Source organism: Nipponia nippon, unplaced genomic scaffold (genome assembly GCF_047370975.1).
Source record: "Nipponia nippon isolate SJK-2023a ecotype South Korea unplaced genomic scaffold, ASM4737097v1 scaffold_1, whole genome shotgun sequence".
NCBI classification, from domain to species: domain Eukaryota; kingdom Metazoa; phylum Chordata; class Aves; order Pelecaniformes; family Threskiornithidae; genus Nipponia; species Nipponia nippon.
This window is the reverse complement of record NW_028262290.1, coordinates 121,472,835-121,496,089: the sequence shown is the minus strand read 5'-3', so window position 1 is coordinate 121,496,089 and position 23,255 is coordinate 121,472,835. Positions and strand designations below refer to the sequence as shown.

Genomic DNA, 23,255 nt, shown 5'->3' with positions numbered 1-23,255 from the left:
CACAACAGGATGCGTCTGTCTAGCAGTAGTCACCGAAAGAATGAAGTAATCTAGGGTCTGGAAGATAACAAGTTGGAAGGAGGCATGTTCAAGGATTTCAGCTTAATTAATAGCAATGGATTTTATTATTCTTTGCCTCCAGTTTTGCTCTCCGTTCTTTTTCAGACTTGCTCTCCATTAATGAACAGAATATAATCAGGAAAACTAAGCATAAGAGAATTAAATAATTTAAAAAAAAAACCACAACAAAAACAAAAAAAAACCCACCAAAAAACCAAAACCCACCAAAACCACCACGTATTTGGGATTCTTACTCTACAATATTCATGTCTCTATGTGTGTGTGTGATTATGGCACTAATCTGTTTAACACAAAGCAGCACAAGTATCCGAAGATGAGAATCTGTACCTAAAGACATAGCTGACAAAACATACTCACATGTGCAAATGGGATGCTCAGGAATGAAGCTAAGCTTGGATTATTTGCACAAATAAGGTGTATTTTTTTCTTCTTCCCCAGCAGAGCTGACAATAAAAGTACTCCTGTCATCATCACAGCCTCCTGCAATGTTAACATTGAATTTTTCTCTGTGTGCATGTCTGCAGGCAGCTTTTGTTAGCGTTTGCCTACAAAATTATAATAGGTGTCTCTCCTTGTGCGCTGGCTTGTGTGATAGTGGTTTAAAAGACAAAACCAAGCCCTGTCTTTAATATAGTGTTATCAGAGGCATCTCCCTTGGGGAGGTGTTACGGCCATCTAGCAGACACCTAGATGCGATATGCGCTTCTTTGGAGAGATATTGCCACAAAGCGTTTGAGAGAAAGAATGGATGCTTAGCTAATAGATGCGCATAATTACTAATCTGCGATGCTCCTTAATGGGAAATTTTGACAGGCAGTTTTGAGAGGTATCACAAAGACATGCAATAGCGCTGCTGAGTTTGACTCATTCCCCTGGAATCCTCCAAGCTTAACTTTTATTAGCTCTAATTTTTTTTTTCCCCCACCTTCAATAAATATTTTGTGATCCCAGCCCATTGCTGCCCTCCCCTCCTGAAGAAGCATGTCAGGACAGAAACATGCATCCAGATTTCCCTCGCCTGCATGCGCTGGGCACAAGCGCTGCATCGCAACCGAGCAGGGATGCTTCTAGCGGAGGGGAACGCCGCTCCTGTTGTGAGGGAGGTTAACATAAAGAGGGCCCTACAGAAATGAAACAGAGTTGCCCGTATGGAAAACTAATTCCTACCTAAGGTAGAAAATGTAAGGGGAGACAGGGTGTTGCCACAGAAATACATCTTGGGAGGCCAATCACCCTAACTCAGACTGAAAGTACGGAGGACCGTGTTTTGCTCTCAATATTGGAGCTGCAAACCCATACTTACCAGTTGGCTGTAATGGAGAAGACCTGAAACTCAGAGGCGAGTAACTGGCCCTATTTCCCTGTGCCCTTCCTTCGCAGCCCTGCACGCCAGCACAGCTGAGGGCAAGATTTCTGATTCTTGCTATTCCTGTCCCAGAGGCAGGGTGGCTTGATTCATCGATCAGCTGGTTTTGCCCCTGTGATTTCAGGGGATGGCCTAGATGTGCTGCAAGGAATTAACCCCTCACCCTCCTTCCCACGCTCGCCATTTTGTTGTGAAGTGCAATATTGAAAGAAACCACTACGACAACACATCTCGCTGTGAGCCAAAATGATTGGCATGAAGCACAAAAAGTCCAAGCCCCACTTGCAGACCGTTTTGAGTATTTTAAAGCAGCATACATTTGGCTTTTGTCCCTGTCTTTCCTTTGCATTTCCATCATCCCTGGCCACCCTTGCAGGAAGTGAGGCTAAAATCCCTCATTTACCTCTTTGTCCATCCCAACATCAAAGCATCCCAATGCTTTGAACAAGCAACTCAGGAGCTCCCATCTTAACAGAGCAAAAGGTGACTTTGACAAAGCTCGGGAGACCATGTGTGTGACAGGTTAATGTGAACCATTTCTGCAGGTGAAACGGAGGCGGTGAGATCCAAGGGCAGCAAGCAGCACTCTCGCAACCACAGTTCACGATGGAGAAGGCCACCGAGTGTCTGCGGCGTATCGGGAGCCCTGTCATGCATTACAAACATATTTTGAAAGGTTTTATAAACAAACCCAAAGGAGGTTATTAAATTTGCCATTCTGTGTACAGAAGGCATGAAAAAATTGTTGTGAATTAGGTAAGTAAATAGAAGTCTTACTGCAAATAATAAAACTACATAAATAATACAAGAATGATGGCTAGATTGCTGTATTTTGAGTGGATTTGAGGCAGATGTGAAACAGGTGGTAATTATTTGCTACACAGTAACCGCAATTTACTTGAATTAACTGCATAATACATTTTGGCCACAAATCCTTGTATTAACGCAATGTTTTCCGAGCTTCTTTAGGGGAAAAAAAAATTAGTAGCGTATCAAGTTGCATTTTACCACGGCACTTACATTTTCTTTATCCTCAACAAAATCTAAACGTTCAGGCAGACCTCTGAGGGTGGGCAAGCTGCCAGGGCAGCAAAGACCAGGAGCTCCAGGCAGAAGATGAGCACTGGCTCCATCCAAGAGCTCCCTTCCCGTTGGTATCACCCCAAACGCCAACACGGAGGACCATGCCATGTCTCCTGCTGCCGCGCCCAGAGATTTCACCCCGGGCATCTTCATGGGCCACGCAATGAGCTTGCAAGGTAACTCCTGCAGGTCTATTTCTCTGTCACAGACGTACCTACTACATCTCTCCTGGTGTTAGGCACATAAACTAATTACGACGACGTTCCAGTGGAAAAACTTCCTCACAATGATGAAAAATCTTAATTTGCTTCAGACAAGCCTGTTAGCTGTATTAATAAATTACAACGCTGAAAATAAGAATAGCAGCACCTGAAACTCCACCAGAAAAAAAAAAAAAGCATTAAGCAAAAGGTATTACAACTACAGTGCAAGGCATGTATTTGCTATATTTAGCTTTTTACCCTACAGGATGATAATCCTAAAGTGGAATGAAAAACGTGCTGAATCACTACATCTAAAAGAATTTATTCTTCTTCAAGCAAAATGTACCAGCCACGTAAAGCCGAATCTGAGTGCTTTTCGCCCTACATTAAAATACTTATTGAACTGAAAGAGATTAAGGAGTACCTGAGACATTCCCAAATGCATGGTTCAGAGGAGCGGAGAATTAAATCAGAATTCATGTACTCGGAAGTTGGTATTCAAATTGTTTTGCAAAAGGAGCGCTCTATGTGTTTTGATAACCCAATGCACCGTAACTGCTTCAGAATACATGTATTACATGAATATCGGATCCCGTACCGCCTACCTTATTCAGGAATAAGGGCAAGAGAGCTGACTTCGGCAATGCTGTTCACACACTTTAGGATTTAGTCCTGCAAATTCTTTATCCAGTGGCGATGCTGATAAAACTGCAGGGAAAAAATGCAGATCCTCGCTGTAATTTGCAAAAGTCTCGTGGATGAAACTTGTCAAACGCATGGGCAATGTGCATAAACAGAGCAAGCCTCTAAAAATGCAGACAAATGCTGAATTTTTTAAGATATATTTTAAAACAGAAGGCATATTTTGTCAGCTAAAGAATTATTTTTAGAGAAACTAAACATATCAGGTTCCTGCCTTCTTGAATAAGTGGTGCTATGGCACCATACAGCAATTTCCACCAATGGTGGCAATAATATCTTTTTTAAAAATAATATCCTTTTTCCTCTCAACAAGCTTTACAGATGAGTACAGGAAAAAAAAAAAACCACCACACTTGAATTAAGCAGATGCTTATGACATTCCTCCTGGCAATATAATGTGATTTATTGAGTTATATTGCAGTCTTCAGCTTTTTAACCAGATTAAGGCTGAAAAGAAGCCGGCAACAAAAACATTTTTCCATTTTTATTTATATTATATTTAGTTACGTTATACTTTTAGTTAAATAAACTTGTGGAAGAGTACAGAAGCTACAAGACCTAATGGCCTGCATACGTAATTAATCAGATTTGAAAAGCAAGGACCATTTATCTACATAAAACAAATAGAATCTATCCTAGTAAGCTAACCCATTCAAATCACAAACCTGACTGCTGCTAGTGAGAATATTTCGCTTGGCAAAGGTCCTAAAGGTTCTAAAATTATGTATGCTATTTTTATTTCCTCCTTGGATTGGATTAGTTACTAAGCAACTGAAGGGTTCAGTTCTGTTGGTTAACAGACATACTGTATTTCATAAAATCAGTTACTATATAGGACCTAAGTGCCCGTGAAGAAAAGATAGTACAGTGGTCTTTTGGAGGCTATTTGCTTGTAAATGGTTTTGTACAACCAACTGTCCCGGCTTACATTTTAAATGCACATAATTACTATCCGGGTTGCAAGTTCTTTTAAAGTTTTATCTCTAGGTTATATTTTTAAGAAAAAAAGGGATCTCTAAATCAGTGTCCTCCTTGACAAGGGAATTTGATCACTTTTCATTTTCTAAAGATGCCGCTAATGAATTGGAGCTATGTCATCAGTGTAATGCGTGCTCTTTGGTGCATTAAACAGAAATAGGACACAGTTTAATAAAAAAAAGGTAAAAAGCAGCAGGGAAGATAAAGAAGATGACTTGAAATAGCTCTCACTCCTGAAAATGGACAAGAATTCTGGCATAAAAGCAGAATACCGTTAACATCCTTTAAGTCACATCCAGAAATCCTATCTCTATCTGATCTATTACCATCACTTGTAATTACATATGTTCTTCATATGGCCATACTAGGGAGGAAAACTTCAAGCCTCTCAGGACTGTGAAGTGTGCTGCTTACTGATGCTGAAGCCCTATAAAAGCTCCACTGTGCACCAAGCTCTCGACTTCACAAACTAGTTGCTAAGCCCACCTTAGATAGTGTAAAATGAGGAGCTGATGGGCGGTTTGATGGTTGATTCCTTTGCCCTGGGTGTTTCTTGGTAACTTTACAGACTCCGTCAGCTCCACCCAACCTCCTCCTTTTGCAAACTCACTCCTGTTTGAAGATGACATTATTTCCAACACCCCCATTTTGGTTTGTTTTCTGTTTGGGTTTTTGTTTGTTTGTTTTTTTTTTTTTTTTTTAATTTTGGTTTGGTTTGGTTTTAACCACAGATGAAGCCTCTGACACCTAGGAGGAATGAAATATTCACTTTTACATAAGGTTACTCTAAAACAGTCCCTGGGAGAATGTGTACCACCAGACATACCCTGGCACCTTTTTTGGAGAAAGAAGAAGAAGAAAAAAAAAAAAAAAAAAAAAAAGGCCATGCCTAGATAAGTTAGGCTCCTCTCTCTCTCTGAGCCAGCTGATTGCCATTTTTCCGCACCGATGGGGTGGTGAGGCTGTGGTTCACAAAGGTGCTCGGACACTCCTCAGCTAGGCAGAGCCCAGGGGTGCTTCTGGGCTGGACGTGAAGAGCACACACTTGTGTAACCAGCTGCCACATCAAGCATCTTCCCTGCTCATGTGCAGCTTGGTCAGGTGAACTGCCTTCATTTCCAGCCTACAAAAAAAAAAACCCTATTAAGGCTGGCAAGGCATTTCTGAGCTCAGGATGCACCAAGCACCCAACTTTGCTTGCTTAGCTGTGATACGGTGAGGAAAAGCCAAGCTGAAGCAAAGGGGTGGCCTGGCAGGGCTTCTCTTCCTGGTGAAAATCATTAGGAAATACCTGGTTAGCAGAAGGACAGAGAGAGATGCTGGAGTGTGTATCAGTCCTGCAGCTGCCTGTGCCATCCGTTTCTTCTAAGCAATGTATTTAAGCTCATACCCATAAATAGGTGCTACTAGATGATGACAAAAGTAATTGGAAATGCTTAAAGCAGCTACTCCATAAATCATTTGCATTCACTGGGTTCCAGCTGGGCCCTCGCTGTACTCTCCTTCCCCTGCCCACTTTGACAGGCAGCACACAAAATGGGTCACTTTCTGCCCCCTTGAATATTTTATCACTAAAAAGGGAAAAGCAAAAGGTCAGTGTTCAAAGGGATTCCTTGTCCGCAGCTCTGCGCAGCTTCAACAACCCGGGTAATCTCAGGAGCAGACCTTTCAAGATGCACACAAGACCTCTGACAAAATCGCTGCCCCGATATCACAGTGCCTCCTCCTGCGTGGCTCCTCGCTGTCTCCAGGCTAACATGCACACACACACACACACACACAAAATCTACTTGTAGATGCTAACGCTGACCCACAGCATGTAGTGCACTATTCTGGAAACTAGTTCAGGCAATTCAGCCCCTTCTTTCAACTCCAGTCTATTCTTTAAGCATCAGTCTTCTACAAGTTTTAGATAAAACAACACTTAAAGAACCACTAGCGATGCTTAAAGAATGCCTACATAGGTACCAGGCCACCCAACTGCAAAACAAAAAAGGGTCTACCTTCCTGCAAACTAAGCAGCAGCACATTTGCACTCAAACCTGATCACTTAAGAACCACGACCTCTGCAAAAGCAAAGACTGTTACCTGAAATCTGACAAATGAGCTATTTTAAAATCAAAGGGAAGGGAACAAATCCATAGTTGTGATGCCTCCCACCTCTGCACTCCAGCCAGCTGCAGGGAGAGTGAAATTTCCATTGCTTCTGTGGTCCCATTTAAGCCCAAAGCAGTCAGGGCTTTATCAGTGTAAGCCAAAGCTACAAGTGCCATCAGGAGCACTGATGTCGTTTTTCAACAAGGTACTGCACCGCAAGATAGACTGCTGTGTGACCCAAACCAGACACATAGCAAGTAAATACACATTTAATTTAAATACTAAAAATGTCCTGGCTTTCCCACCAGGAATTCCTGCAGGGTGACCCCGAGTCAGCTGGGAGGGGGACAGCAGAGACAGAAGATCCTACGGGGTTGATGCTGGGGAAGACGGGGAAAGAGGGAGAGCAGTGGCTCAGCACCTGCTAAACCAGTGCAGTCATAGTAAATGATGTTTAAATACCAATATTGAGTAGTGACATGAATGAAACATACTGGAAAACATGAAGCATTTAAAAATCAATGGGAAAAGTATAAGATGCTGATCTGCAGTTCCAGTAAAGAAAAGTCAGCATTGCTAGTAGACATGCTACGCTGTGAAACCTCAGAAGCAAGCCAGTACCCTAATACAAAGCAAAGCACAAAGCCAGTCCTTCGCTACCTTTTTTAGGGTCAGCTTCTCTTGCTTCAGCACACCCTTACCTTATTGTGCACCAACACAGCAGTTCCACCGAGAGCATAACGGCCAAGCGAAGTTAACGTGATTGCAGGTATAGGCACTGTTAGACCCAAGAAATAATATCAGAACCAACGTTTCAACACCAGAACTGCCACTTTGCAAACTAACTGTCGTACCATCTCTTATAACCCCACAAGCACACCATGGGAAGGCCCTTCAGAGATCCCTCTTATCGGATGCAATCCTGCAAAATCTCTGAGCAAGGCTGACTTGGAGGTCCTCATTTTTGGCACATGCACGGTCCTCCTGACCTTAGCAGGACTGCTCACACCCGGGTCTACCTGACCCACAGCTGAGCTTTCAAAAACTTCTTATGCTGAAGAAAAGAAATGAAGCAAGAAGGTTGAACCTTACAAAGGAAGGAATTCTAATAGAAATGCCTCACCAAGCGTAAACTCTTCTAGACTTTCAATCTGTTTTCCAATACAAGTCTATACTTCTGCAGCCTGCTGCTGTGCATCAGTGACTCCCAGGACTTCCCTGCAGCAGGGTATCATCACCCGTTTCTGTGCAGCAGCTTCACCCTTGCAGCTCTAGCTCCAACTGTAATACTCATACTGTACTACACAGGAACTCACACTGCAGTTTTTGATTTTAAAGTTAATTCATTTCCAAAACCATACCCGCATGCAAGCCGGGCTGCTGATTTAAATGGGAGTACTTGCAGGTTTGCAAAATCAGGTCACAGGGAAGAAAAAAAAATAAAAATCCAGTTTTGTAATGCCTGAAGAAGTTATGTGTGGGAGAGAGATTTTTTTTTTTTTTCTCCCTAGGAAAAGAAATACACAGTGAAACTCAAGGAAGGGAAAATGAAGCCTCACTTCTGAACTGAGACAAACTGCTGTCTTACTGGCACAAGTAAATTAGAGGTGAAGGCTTTGTCAGGAGCTGTGCTCTGCGGAAGACAGCTAGAAAAGAATTTAAGATTTCTGGGACAGGAAGAGTCACAAGAGATGAACATTGTATGATTTAATTATCCAACTGGAGGGATAAATTAAGCTTTTGACTTGGAGCTGCATATAAAGAGAGCAATTAGACTTCTCTTTAAGAAAATTAGCATACGGTTTAAGAAGGGAGTAATAGTTTAAAATACAAGTATGAAATTGTTACTTATATGCATGGTAATGGATCTGTATGCCATATGGATTGAACTAGATGCTCCGTTGTTTTATATTAGTATCCCTTTTCCAAAGCCAAAAGACCTTGTGCTGGTTTGTACCATTAGAGGATCTGCCCCAATGAATACATTTTCAGTGTGGACACAGCCTCCACCTTTCCCTGAAGCTTTCTCCATCTCCAAATCCACACTGCTGCTATGTACCTTAGATACGTATTATTCATAGATTATTAATCTCCTTAAAATCGGTACGTGCTGTGAATCTCCTCTTGAAATGGGCTCTGCATATATATGTACATGCTTAGCTTGGGTTCAAGTTTTCATGATAGATTTTTGTGTAATAGTATACAGTATGAGTAATCCACTCTTCCTCTTACAAGGGAATTTAAAAAGTAAAATAAATAATAATAAAAAATATATATGCCTTTACACTTCAGGCTCCATTGGCACTGCATTAAACAATTCCAATGAGATGAAGTGCTAAGCTTTCAAAAAAAAAAACCCCAAAACATCTCCATTGAGCTTCAGATTTTCCAAGAGGGTAAATTAGTATGAGCCCTTTGACCAAAATAAAACCCTGCCAATCTATTCTAGCTACGAACAAGCCCTAAATAATTAGAAAAATACTTAGTAATAGATTTAAGGTTTAAATTAAGTGATTTCCCAGATCAGGAGTGTATGTTCTCTATACCGCGCATCAACTTTCAATAAACTATGCCCTTTATTTGGAAACATACCAAAAATTATTGAGAGATCTCAGGAGTACAGAGGCAAGCACTTTTGACCCCATGTAAGATTTTGTTATGGTATCCTTACTTGAACAAGTAACAATTCTGAGGAAGTCAATGTTTGCTCTGCTATCGTAGTTCTATCTACCAGCGCTTTCCAGAGTGAAGAAATCGCTCTATCATGCGTGCAGAAGCACTTGGCTTGCACATAAAGTGTCCCCAGAGGGTTAAAAAAACCCAACACTTTTTGAAACCCTATCAACATGCACACAAATTGCACACCAAAGGACTGGCTAGTATAAATTTGAATGCATTTAATACCCAAGTGATAAACAAGACAGTAACTCTGAAGCAACAATCTCTGCTTTTTTGTGTAACTCGCTGTCCAACAAAATGTTTAAAACTAATCATTTTCCATTCATGATTTTTTACCATACACTTTTATCATCAGATAATTAACTTCTCTAATGCAAAAAAAACCAAACCCAAAACCCCAAACAAACAAAAAAAAAAGAAGAAAAATCAGTGCAGGCTTTAGTACGCTAATATAAGCACACATGAGTTTAATTTTCCATTGAACAGATTCACACGGCTCTGAAGCCATGGGATCTCAATGGTAAAAACCTAATGTGATTTGACCTCTTTTATACAGAAAATGGGTTGATGGAAAGAAGATATAACATCTGCAGCTTTACACATTTCTTATATTCACTAAGTTTTTATTACTAGCAGTACTAGAGGGGAAAACATTAAGAGTAAACACACAGGTGTACTGGTCACCGGTTAGGAACTTGATCTTGTACGTAAATTCTCACTATAATACAGCACCAAAAATGACTAGGATATATGTTTAGAGGGGAAAATAGCAGGTCTCCCTTTTGTAAATCAGATATCTTGACTTACTCTGAGCTGAATTTCAGCTATGAACATTTTTGAAAGTGTAATGGCAGTAAGCATCACGATGACTAAGGTCACTGCGGCAAAGCTTCCTCGGTGGATGTCAGCTGCTGGGGCACCACTGACTTCGATGGAATCACTGACGTGGTCCTCGCCTGCTCGCAGGGGACAGCCCAGGCAGGAGCAAAGGCGTGCTCAGGCTGCAGCTCTCAGGGATACACCCCAAAAGCCTGGCGCCACTGGGAACCAACCTCTTCACCCACACGTTGCACTGGTGCTCCCCCCAGAACAGACCACCCGCTAGCAGGCAGGAGCAGGTCTTTAGGACTAGGTGTATTTGTGCTTTTCTGTTTCTATGCTGACACTTAACTGCATGGATGTCTTGAACTCAACACTCAGTTTGGTTGGTTTTTTTTTTTTTTTTTCCTTTATCTGTGCAAATCCTTGAAAATGCTGCTTTGTACCTATTCACAGCTGCCCTTTGGGAGCAGGTTTTTGTAACAGCTGCCCAAGATGACAGGTGAATATTTATCTCTCTGTGTGGTTTAGGTGTGTAACTGCCCTCATCTCCCACCCTGCAGGTCGAGTTCACATGGTCCAGGCAGCTCTTCTGAAGAAGGTGTTAGAGAAACGTAGGGAGCGGGCCGCAGCTGCCAGATGGCTATGTATCTATCTATCTCCTACTCCCTGGTGCTACCCCATCATGCAGCATCAACTGTGAGCTCCGGTGGGAAATTAATTCTCTCCCTTGCTTCTACTCAGGAAAGTTTCCACTCCACATTGTAAGTTTACAGCTATGCATCACCAAATAAGCCCCGAGAAGGGGGAAGACAGCCACGCTGATGTTAAGCGACTTGCCCAACGTCAAAGGGCAGCCAGTAGCAGAGACAGGAATATGAGCCCGGGTGCTGCATGGCGCAGGCTGCGAGCGGCGGCAGCACGCACAGGCACTGGAAGCTGGGGAGCAGGTTTGCACAGCCCACACCAAGGGTCAGTAACGCCACCTAACAAGGCATTCCTGGCAGAGGTGGAGCTGTATCAGATTTGTTCTTTTGCTTCTACATTTGCTAGTTTAAAATCTTGCCTATATTTCTGAAAGTCAGTGCACGGTGAGGAATCACTTGAGTATTCAACACCTTGGTTTTTTGCTGTCTAACACCACCAACAGCAGCCCATCCAGAAGCCTACTCAGATTTAACTATTTGGAAAAGACAGTTATTCCCAGGAAAAAACAAAATGACCTTTGTCACCCCTTTCTAAGTTCAGGACAGCAGGCTGAGTACAAAGTATCATGGATATAGTTTAGCAAATACAGGCTGTAAATACTTACTTAACACGGTATTTTTATAATTCACTGGCCCATGCCCTTTTTTTTTTTTTTTATAACACTGTTGGATATCAAGGTCTTAGAGGAGGTCATGTCTCCCTGGCAATCCTCTACCTTCCTGTATGTACTGGTCATAAGGGAGGAACAGTATGCCTGAATTACTGTTAGCACAGGCGTGAAAACATATTAATGCAGACCTTATAAAGGCTAGTTTTGGAGGCTTATAAAAACCTATATATTCTTTTGAACAATTATTTCTGGCAGCAAACCCTTTAATCCAATAAAGCCTCATTATGTCAACAACAGACCTCACACAACATGCAAATTGTATAGCTCCTATAAAGCAGCCTACGTGAGGGTGCATTAGCTGTCAAGAATGCAGGTCTGGGCTGAAATTACCCCCAGCGCAAAGGCAAGGGATTCACACCAAGTCAGATTTCTCTGTTACAACATCCATGGACTCTGAGGCCACTGCAGAAAACAGGACACCCTCTACAGACTTCAACAGGCCTCGTGAAAAGCACCCTAAATGGGGCTTCTTTCCAGTCTTGGGCTACCCAGTCGAAGTTATTCACCGTAACCTATTAATGGGCGAGGAAGAGCCTCTGCTATTGCAGTAACAGAAATGACTACACAGTGCAAGACTGATGACCTCGGAGTGAGTTTCCAACCAAAACGTCCTTAGGCGAGTAGTCTCCCTCTATGTTACAGGGGCTACACCCAGTGAGCAATGCAAGTTGAGCAACTCTGGCTTCTTCATCAGACCTCTGGCCAGAGGTAAGAGAAAAATGAAGGTTACGAGAACGCAAAACCTGTGAACTCCAAAGCCCCATATTTCAGAGGAATATACGGGGACATGCTGTCCCCGTTAAAAACAGAGCCCTGTGTGCAGAAATGAACATTAAGCCAATGCCCTGCCATCTCCCAAAACAAATCGACTGCCACAAAAATGCAGAGAAAGACTCTGTGGATTATTTTTTTACTTGAAAAATAAAGAGGACATTGCTACTGTGCTTTGAAATTTTATGATCTGTTGACCTTAGCATCAACTCCCTGCCTGGTCAACATTAGTGAAAAGGGCTGAGGAGGTATTTCCAGGGGTTCAGGGATTGCTTTGCTTCAAATGCATTTTTGTTTGCTTTGCCTTTCTTTCGGCAGCAGCCCCTAAAAGCCAAAAGGGCCCCACGGCATCCCCAAAGCCCATTGAGACCATTTGTGTGTGACATCTGCTCCGGAGAGGTCAGATTCGCGACCAGCGCAGCGGCCACCACTTCTGATCACGCCCTTGACTTCTAATGCACTGTACGCTTAACAAACTCCCTTCACTTTTGCTTTCCAGCACGTTCCCTCTTGCCCTGGTTCAGGAGCCTCTCCCCTCATTGCACCAGATTCAGCCATGCAGAGGTAAAGACTACGATTTGCTTTGCAGAAGCTAGAGCAAGATGGAGTGGGGAAATAAAAAAAGGCACAAAATCGCCAGTTATGGAGGAATTCAGTGTTTTTACTGCCTGCCCCCCCCGCCCCAGGCATCAGCGCCAGTCAATTCCACCCAGACAATAAAGTCATTTATCACTTGAGGACCCACACAGGTTCGATACCTGATGTAAAGCAGATGATTGCTTCCATTGATTCAGATGAAATATCCGAGCAGAGCTGCGGCCAGCCGTGGCTAGAGCGCATGCACGATTTGTGATGGTTTAATAAACCATTGATTACAAAATGGAGCCTGATAAATCCTGACGGGGCAGATCTGCAGCTGTACCTCTCCTCTGACTCCTATAATTAATGGCTTAGTACTGTGCTACTGCTAAGCGAGGACCAGCTCATCCAGAAGCAATAGCACATGTTAGCAACATTTATACAAATGTACATAATTACTGCACCCGGCATAACTGACAAGGTCACTCCTTGTTTTGGCTGAGATTTTCTCAGTGGAGACCATCAGCATTGGCTGGGGATGTCTTGCCACAAGACAGACCATTTCTAACACCAAGGCTTCAGCTGCCTGAGAGGGCGATGCCACGGCAGGGAGGCAGGGGACGAATCCCCCAGCAAACAGGGAGATCAGCCCTCAAGTCAAGCAACCACTAGAAGATGCTGAATGAGAGACGCGGGGACTGACTGGGCTCTGGATGGTGTGCAGGCTGGGAAAGGGACTGTCCCACTCCCGGTCACAGATTTTAAAAAAAACTTCATGTAAGACACCCCTTGACAAATAGCATCTTGCAAGTCCGAAAGATCTGGACAGCTACAACCTCATCCAGTGCCTTTCTCCTAAGCAACAAAACTACAGCCTTGTTGTAAACAGTTGTTTAAATGACCTATTTTTTTTTTCCTTGAAGAAGTGCTGGATTTAGAAGATTGCAACCAGCCCATGAGGCTTGCTGGTATGTGAGAGAGGAAACACAAGCCAAATCAAATGGCGTTCATCTGTCCATGCAAATACTCCTCCCGTAACCGTGATGTGCAGCCCCAGAGCTCAGCTATTACTCAGAGGTCTTCAGCCACAGTCCCTAGCATTGCCAGCTTTTGCTTATATCTGCATGGATGACATCAGGAGAGAAGTATGATGTCCTTCTGCAACTGATACATAAGCTCTTCCAAGAACGTATTTAAGTATCAAGCCAGGCTAATACACGTCCAATTACCAGTAAAATTGCTTTACTATTTACTAACCTATTAGACTCGCCACTCAAAGGAAGGTACCAAGTATCAGAGATACCCAATACAACAGCCAACCATTTACAAGAAACTTATATTTAACTTCATAGTATTTTAACAAGGTTGCTGATGATATTCTTTTATGGTTTCAAGGCAAAAAAACAGATCCTTGAAACATAAATATATTGCAGAAGAGACTGGCAGAGAGAGGAGAGGAAGGAGAAAGGATTTGTCTTAAATTTTTATTTGACTCCCACCAGGCTGACTGGAGACAGAAATAGACACATGATTTAAAAAAAAAAAAAAAAAAAAAAACAAACAAAAAAACCCCCCACAAACAAAAACCGAAAAAACCCACTAGATTTTATCATGGTAAATTCTTGCAATTTAAAGAGGTGACTTTACCCATTTCAATTTGAATGGAAAATGAGCTTTCTTTGGTAACATAATGTGTAGATCTACAAAATATGTTAAATAACATAGGGGGTATTACTGAGTAATGTCCATGAGAAAAGTACTCATCTGAGTTAATTCTGTTTCCCAAATGAAATAAAGTGCAACAATAAATAATGGCTAATGTGTAATTCCATGTAAAGTCAGGACCAATTTTTTCTTTCATTAAACTTGGTACAGTGTATGTGCTATGCATTTTTAATACCTTTAAATAATTTAGGAGAAATAGTGCCGACTAAGACTGACAGGAAATAGTCTAAGCTCCTAATTTTAGGAAACAGCCTATAAATGAAATTTCAGGAGGATATAACTTCTTGATTAAAGGCAAATTGTTGTTGTCACACCCAGAGGAAAAAAAAGTAGTATTATATCTTATTACTCTAATTTATTACATTTGTTACCATAATTTAGGAGAGTACCACAAAGACAACAACCAAAGAATCACAGCCCAGGACCTCACCATGCTATGTTCTGCCCAGTAGAATAAACAACAATCTACAATTTGACATATTAAAGTAAAAAATGGTTCCTCTTATAAGCATGCATCCGCTTCTGACTTTTGACAGGCAGTAAATGCAAATGCATTTCTGACTCTTTCCATTTTCTTGCTGGATGGTTCTTAAATGTCTCTCTCCCCCCTCCCCGCCTGTCACTCCTGGCCCTTATTTCCCGCACGCGGTATTTCTGTCCTTCCCGTGAATCTGATGTGCCTGATAGACCGGGCATGCAGGATGCTGATTACTGTCGTTGGCTTTAAAGTTTTCCTAACCCATTTCTCAGGTAATCTCATACAAATGCCTATCTACAGCCAGCACATGTGGCAGAGATGCAGTAGCTCACCTCGTACTCCAGAAACGCCTGCAATAAATCAGAGAAAAGCTCTTAGCCCAGATGTAGAAAGGCAGGCATGTAAGAGCCTGGCTGAAGCTGGAGCTTGAACCCAAATCCCACCGTATGCTTGTACTCTTCCCTGCAAGCTCATTGCAGTGAAGGGTGGTAGTGGATCCATGGAGGGAAAATAAAAGGCAGGGCATAATGCATGAGCTTACGCCAGCAAATAGTAATGCAAATGAATAACTACTCACACGAGCAGTCTCCATAAATCCCGAATCATGTTTGTGTTCAAATACTTCCTCCCACGGCTGCAAAATGTGTGAGGAGGCTGAAAAAGAGTCATCTGCAAGTACAAGGATTCACACCACTTAAAGCCATCCTTATTAAAAACAAACTGTACGTATTTACCAAAGGAGTATACAAGCAACCTCGTCCATCTCCCCTCCTTCAGTCAATGCAAGGAGAGACCAAGTTGCTCTGGAGCAGACCAGAAAGGACACCTTTTTCAGCCAAGGGAGCTGAAAGAGCTTCCATTTCCACTTGGGGGATTTGCTGCAGAAAATACCTAGTTTAAATCACATTTTATAGCTTGTGTCACACCGACTAAATAATTTAATAGCCCCTTCTGGCTTTAAAAATCTCTTAGGGGGAACCTATCTATGGCACAACAGGTGGTAAATCCCTCTACCAAAAGAAGAGTAAACTTGGCCTTGAAAAACGGGGTTTTTTTAAAAACCAATCAACCAAAGCCCCATGTAAGCCAGCAGGTAAGAAGTTTGTGTTGTTACAAAAGAAATCAGATGAGTTATGGTAAAATCTTTGAGCCTGGAACTTTTGATAAGTTTGTACTAAGCTCTAAAAAGACTACATAAAATAACGTCTCTTGCCATAAAACACCAGTGTATTTGAAAAGGAAATCATACATAAAGAGGAACAGATTACAGTATTAATCCAATTTAACTCTACTAAAAGCTAGAAATACCTAATCTACCACAGTGTTTCAGAAACCGAATCCTAAACATGAAAAATCCAGCCATTATACAGTATCCTGGGCTAGAGAGACCATATCAGGTTCGGGGGGGGGAGGGGGGGGAGAAGAGGAAAGAAAAAAAGCTATGGCAGCCTGTTCCTCTCAATCCAAAGGGGACTAGGATCTTTTAAAACAGCATAACTGCACTTAAACTCTACTTAGGGGACTTACACAGCAACTAGATATCAATGAAGTAATGGATTTTATAGGTTCCAACTCCACAATGCACTTAAGCAGGATTACTTGTGTGCATGAAGTTAGGAATTTATTGATCTAGTTTACATGTAAAATCAGCACCATATATATTATTCCGCCCCAAATTAGTGTTTGCACATGACACCCCTCCCAAGAAGCAGATGTCTTTGAAGGTGAACTGCTGAGCCACAGTCTCACATTTCACAGCTGAAACAGCAGCTCTGATGCCCCTTGGACTTTTTGCTCAAAGACATGCAGCATGAGGAAGGTTTCCTGCACCAAAATGGACAAGAGACTCAGATACTACTGAGAAAAATGCCCCATGATCTTTAAGGACCTGTGTGATGCTGGGATGCTCAGCACTTGGTCCTGGTGAGGTCTCAAGTACAGCATTTCCAACAGCGCACTGGGCAGTTAGCCCAGGGGCTCCTTAGGAAGGTGCAAATTTATTTGGGTTTTTTGAGGGTTAAGTAGCACCCTTGATATTCTCAATGATTTCATTGATTGACTAATCCGCAAAGTCCGAGGCAGCTTCAGCACGAGGCAGTACGATCGAGCGCACAGGAGGAGGGCTCTATGGCACCGGGATGCCAGATGCAATGCTGCTGGTGCTTTCGCCCCGATGGGGACGTCTTAGAAGAGTCCTCCGCCCCAAGGACGGTGGTTGCTGCACCGCTACGCTGCTGCACAAGGGTACGTACCTCTTCAAAGCACTTGTATCTTGATAAAGTTTTCTCTGCCTGACTGCTCCTGTCCTTAACAAAAAAAAAAAAAAAAACAAACAAAAAAAACACCACACAGGGGAAACTTCTTCTGGCCTTAGGGGAAGAAGCCACAGTGTCTCCCCTTTAAAAGCAAACCGAGGACAGGAAACTCAGTAAAGCATAGAACAAATGAACTATTTAAAGAGCATTTTTTTTTTTTCTTTCTGCTATATAGCACAGACATGAATGCATACACGTATATACCTTCCCCCCAATTTTCAAAAAGGGAAGACCCTTCTGTTTTCCCTCTGCACATGCAATGCTTCTCCAACAGATCTTGCTCTAATTTCTAAATTTCTCAGCAGTTTCAAACCTAATAAAAAAAAAAAATCTATGTAACAGAAAGATGTTTTCCTCTTTTTTACTGCCAAATCTTTCCACCTCGTTACTGGTTTCAGATGCAAAGTGTGCAGCACCCAGGGAACCAGTGACAAATTTAAGGGCTAGCCCCTGATGCCCGTGCAGTGTTTCAGACTAGCACTTTGGGAACAATATAACCAACTGGGACGTTCAGAGTTTTCCAAATGAACACAGAATAACAGCTTCTCCTTTTTCATCCGGACCCAGAAGCAGAAGGCATCCAACTTCTGGGCAAAGGTAATGTAAGTGCTCCCAATCAGTAACAGCAGAGCTTTCTGAACAGCTTTTCTATGAAGCCATATACAGCATAGAGCTGAATAAATCCTTTTTTTAGTCCTCACTTGAAGTGACCTGCATAACTTAAAATGCAGCTTTATTATCTAATAAAACCTTCCATTGCACTGAATCGCCCTGTGCGTTCATGCACGCAGAGATAAAACGTGTGTGTGTGCACATGGGCGCACACACAGGCAGCCCTATTGCATATCCTTGCGTTTCGCCATCTGGCATCGTTCTAGGGATTAATAAAAACAAAGTTAGGTTAAAATACCACATACACGCAGGGAAGGAGAATTCTTACAGGAGGTTTTAAACAACCTACATGGAGGCGCTAGGAGAAATACAAGGCAAGTCAGCTAAGACAGCGACCGCGCATTAGGAACAGAAAACGCACGTTTATCAAATCAGCAGACCCAAAAAGTTACAGCTATATGTGTTTTATGTAGCATAAGTAAGTTGCCAACCACTACGATTGATTAAAGTTTGTTCGAGTCTAGAGGAATTGAAATATGACAAACGCTAATGCGACAGAGAAATGTCAAAATAGATGAGGAATTACACATGCCAGCAACCGAACAAAAACTAGCTGAGATTAAGTCAGAGACAAAGATGAAATGCCAGATTGCCTAAAGCTAATTTTCTGGACAATTAATGGAATGCCTGCAACTCGTTTTGATTATTAAGAGCACAGTCTATTGGAGAAAGGACAAAGCTATTTACAAAAGTCCGCACTGATTTCCTCGGAAGAGGATGCTGGCAATGAAGTGGAAGAAATTCTTACCCTGGAGATCACTAAGCCAGCTGCTAAACTATGGTACAGCCATGTCACCTGGTACCGAAATCATACCGATCCCTTCCTTGCGCTGTCACTGGTGTCAAAATTCAATTCACATCTCATTTCCCAAGCTGATAATTTGACAGGGATCCTAGATAAGGAAAAATATTTGTATGTCTTTGATGCTACAAAGCAAGACACATACAAGTAAGTATTTCTATACCTTGACCTGCCAGAAATTAAACTGAACTTCCTCCTGTTCTTCCTTCATTTTATCATGCAGAAGTTTTTAGGAAATTCCTACATTCTTCTATGTTTATCAACTCGAGAGCTAAATGTGGTTCCCAGATAAATTCTTTATGTGATGATACTTCTTACATCGGCCACAGACCAGCCAGATGAAAATACCTACTCACTCAGTTAATATGAGGAAACAAAGATGGTTAATAAAAATATTTCACTTCTAAAAAAAAAAAGTAAAACAAAAGAAAAAAGGCTACTCCCAAATACATAGATGCTACCTATGGAGAATTATCTGAGCCTGTTTCTACATTACTGGTACAGGACTACATTAGCATCTGGAATAAGAAATACTCAAGTTTCCCTTCTAAATGCACATTTGTGACAGTAACAAGCTTGGGGGCCGCATCCTTTTGAAAACACAGTACTACAGTTTAGATTCCCCCACACCCCCCAGTGACATCCTGGGAAATATGTATGCATTCACCACTGCCATTAAGCATCACATCCATCAGCCGCAAGCCACTTTACCCAAGACAGCAGAGAGTAGAAATAGATGTGACCCAACCTTGGCGTTTCTCCAAACAGTTCCTCCCCCCACCCCCGAGACAGTCCCTTCAAATATCAGATGTAAATCAGAGCACCTCTCGCCCGAGCAAAGGCCCATAGTGCAAACTCCCAAGCACAAGCTCTGCTAGAACTGGGAGGGCGAGCGGCATGGTCATAGCCAGCTCTGCTCGTCAGCCAGCTCAGACCCGCCAGGAAAACTCCTGGGGCGAGATTTATTCATTTGGGCTCTGGAATGGACCGACATAGTTATGCTGCTTTCAGCACTTAGCTAACACCTTTGCACTGCACATATATTCTTTTTGGAGGTTTTTACATCATTTAACAGCTCAAGATGTAGGAATTTCCAGAGTTGCCTTGATCCTCAAATGAGGATGTGTTTCAGCATAGGGATCAAAAAGCTAAGCTGTTCCTGCTTCTTGTTTAAATTCAGCATTATACCCGTAAAAAGGCAAGAGCCTACAAGACAGCACTCACTACAGAATGGATCGCAATCCACTGCTCTTCTTGGGACAGACCCTTTACCAGGTGGACATCAGAGATTCAGCCGCGCAGAAATTAAAACTGGTTTTACAAACACAATTCCCGAACAGGCACTGGATTTTAGCCGAGGGGAAGGCAGCCAGCTTTGCAGCAGGGAAACCAACTTCAAACAGGCATACCAGGAGGGAGCCTGTGCCTTCAAAACATATTTTATCCATCCTTGGATGACAGAGATAAGATGATGCATTGGGGAAGCCGCACTTCCTATTTTACTCTCTGCACAAGAAGGGCTGGAAAAGGGACTGACATTTAGGGTTTCAGAGCTGATGTACCACCTCAGCAAAAACCTGTTTGGTGAGCAAACACAGCTTTGCTGACATGGCACCGGGCACCAATCTAAATCCCAGACCAAAGCAATTTTAGTAAAACCCCAATGAGTTTTACAAACATGAAGAATACATTGTACATTATCTGAGAGCAACAGCCTTATGCCCCTGCTCCCCGTGAAACCCCAACTCCCAAATGCAGTGGTCACAGCAGTTCAGAGAGGGATCGCAAGCAGGACGGATGGTCACCTTGTTTCATCTCATACTGTTGCTAGAACTCAGGTCACACTTGATCAGCACCTCTTGGTAGGGTTACAAGCAGAAAATACTCGTGATCCACAGGCTTAATAGGTATTTTTTTCCACCAACATGAAGAGTACCCAAATGGTCATTTGTTAAATATTAGGACATTTTTCAAAATATTTTATCTTGCTAACAGTTAAGGGTTTTCCAGGCCCTTAGGGAAAAAAATATTAATATTTCATCTTTCAGATGGGCCAAATCTATCTTTTTTTGCCATTACAACTCATTTTCACCTTCTGAGATGGCGATTAACATCTTGATCAGAGACATAAGCATAAACAAAACCTCTTAGCATATCAGATTATACCAGTACTCAAAAAATGTGCTTATTCTGATTTCAGCTTTTACTTTGGTTTACCAAAACAAAGGAATCAGCTGTTTCCCAGGGAAGAGTTGACAGATACACTGACTTTCAAAACACAAATACGATGGAGGCTGGTGCAAAACCAGACATACACAACGAAGCCACAGCACTCTGTCCTGCAGGCTGAAGTCAAGGCAAGGAAGTGGGGAACAAAGTGTTTGGGGGGGGGGGGGGGGGGGCGGGGAAAAGCTGGTAGGTCTAGCTCAGCTGCCAGAGTAATGCTTTCTGATCTTCACTCACAAAAGATGATTTAAGGCTCTGAAAGATCCCCCCCAAAAACAGCATGTCAGAATAATGCACGCTTCTGCTAACCCCATGGGAGGCATGCGAATCGTACCAATCCATCCAGCTGATGCCACTGTCCACCCAGTATCTACCATGTCTGTGCTTTCAAAAGGTTGAAAAAACTCTTTGTTTTGTGAAAGGGTATTTTTTCCTTTATCTCATTCTTAAAAATAGTGTGCAATTTATACAATCTGTATCCATACTTGGAGAGGCAATGCAGGGGGAAGCATCATTGCTGGACTCCAAATTTCTTTACAGGCTTGACAAAAATCAAGCCATTGCAAAACACGAGTGAGCACAAGCTGAGTGTTGCCCTATGCTTTGATTCCCCTCGTACCAAACAGAGGTTAAAAGAGTACTGAAAGATCCATTGTAGGCTTCCACACTACAATACATCCATGTCAAGCACAGATGTGAAAGATCACAGAATCATAGAACCATTTAGGTTGCAAAAGACCTTTAAGATCAGAGTCCAACAGCTAACCTAGCACTGTCAAGTCCACCACTAAACCACATCCCTAAGCACCACAGCCACACATCTTTTAAATACCTCCAGGGACAGGGACTCAACCACTTCCCTGGGCAGCCTGTTCCAATGCTTGACAACCCCTTCTGTGAAGAAATGTTCCCTAGTGTCCAATCTAAACCTCCCCTGGCTCCACTTGAGGCCATTTCCTCTTGTCCTATCACTTGTTACTTGGGAGTGGAGATGGATCCCCACCTCACTACAACCTCCTTTCACATAGCTGTAGAGAGCAATAACCTGAGCCTCCCTAAACAACCCCAGTTCCCTCAGCTGCTCCTCATAAGACTTGTTCTCTAGACCCTTCATTAGCTTCGTCGCCCTTTGGACACTCTCCAGCACCTCAATGTCCTTCTTGTAGTGAGGGGCCAAAACTGAACACAGTACTCAAGATGCAGCCTCACCAGTGCCAAGTAGAGGGAGATGATCACTCCCCTAGTCCTGCTGGCCACACTATTTCTGATACAAGCCAGGATGCCATTGGCCTTCTTGGCGACCTGGGCACACTGCTGGCTCATGTTCAGCTGGCTGTTGGCCAACAACCCCCCACCCCGGGCCTTTTTCACTGGGCAGCTCTCCAGCCACTCCTCCCCAAGCCTGTAGTGTTGCATGGGGTTGTTGTGACCGAAGTGCAGGACCCGGCACTGAGCCTTGTTGACCCTCATACAATTGGCCTTGGCCCATTGATGGAGCCTGTCCAGGTCCCTCTGTAGGGCCTTCCTACTCTCCAGCAGATCAACACTCCTGCCCAACTTGGTGTCGTCTGCAAACTTACTGAGGGTGCACTCAATCCCCTCATCCAGATCATTGATAAAGATATTAAACAGAACTGGCCCCAGTACTGAGCCCTAGGGAACACCACTAATGACTGGCCGCCAACTGGATTTAACTCCATTCACCACAACTCTTTGGACCTGGCCATCAGACAGTTTTTTACTCAAAGAATACACCTGTCCAAGCCATAAGCAGCCAGTTTCTCCAGGAGAATGCTGTGGGAGACAGTGTCAAAGGCCTTACTAAAGTCCAGGTAGACAACATCCACAGCCTTTCCCTCATCCACTAAGCAGGTCACCTCGTCATAGAAGGAGATCAGGCTGGTCAAGCAGGACCTGCCTTTCATAAACCCATGCTGACTGGGCCTGATCCCCTGGCTGTCCTGTACATGCCACGCGATGGCACTCAGGATGATCTGCTCCATAACCTTCCCCGGCACCGAGGTCAGACTGACAAGCCTGAATCCTCCTTCCAGTCCTTCTTGTAGATGGGTGTCACATTTGCTAACCTCCAGTCAACTGGGACGTCCCTGGAATCTTGCAAGATCTTGCAAGACTGAGGCTTTGGTAAAGCAACAATTCTGTATTTAAATGATTTGTTTGGACAAGGTTTTCAGGAGGAATCCTGCATGACAGCTGTTCCCAGAGAGCTCAGCACGAGCCAGAACACTTTAACCTACCTTTTCATAGCCTTAAAAAAAATGGCAGCTCTCTCTTAACTGA

The 23,255-nt window shown here is 42.9% G+C and overlaps 1 long non-coding RNA gene across 1 annotated transcript in view; it reads right to left on the bottom strand.

Moving 5' to 3' along the window:
- The window catches only part of LOC148057596 (uncharacterized), a 63,669-nt gene that overhangs the window by 5,424 nt on the left and 34,990 nt on the right, over positions 1-23,255 (bottom strand). The window contains exon 3 of the long non-coding RNA XR_015700063.1: positions 3,339-3,441. This is a non-coding gene — a long non-coding RNA (uncharacterized LOC148057596). The remainder of the gene's footprint in view (positions 1-3,338; positions 3,442-23,255) is intronic.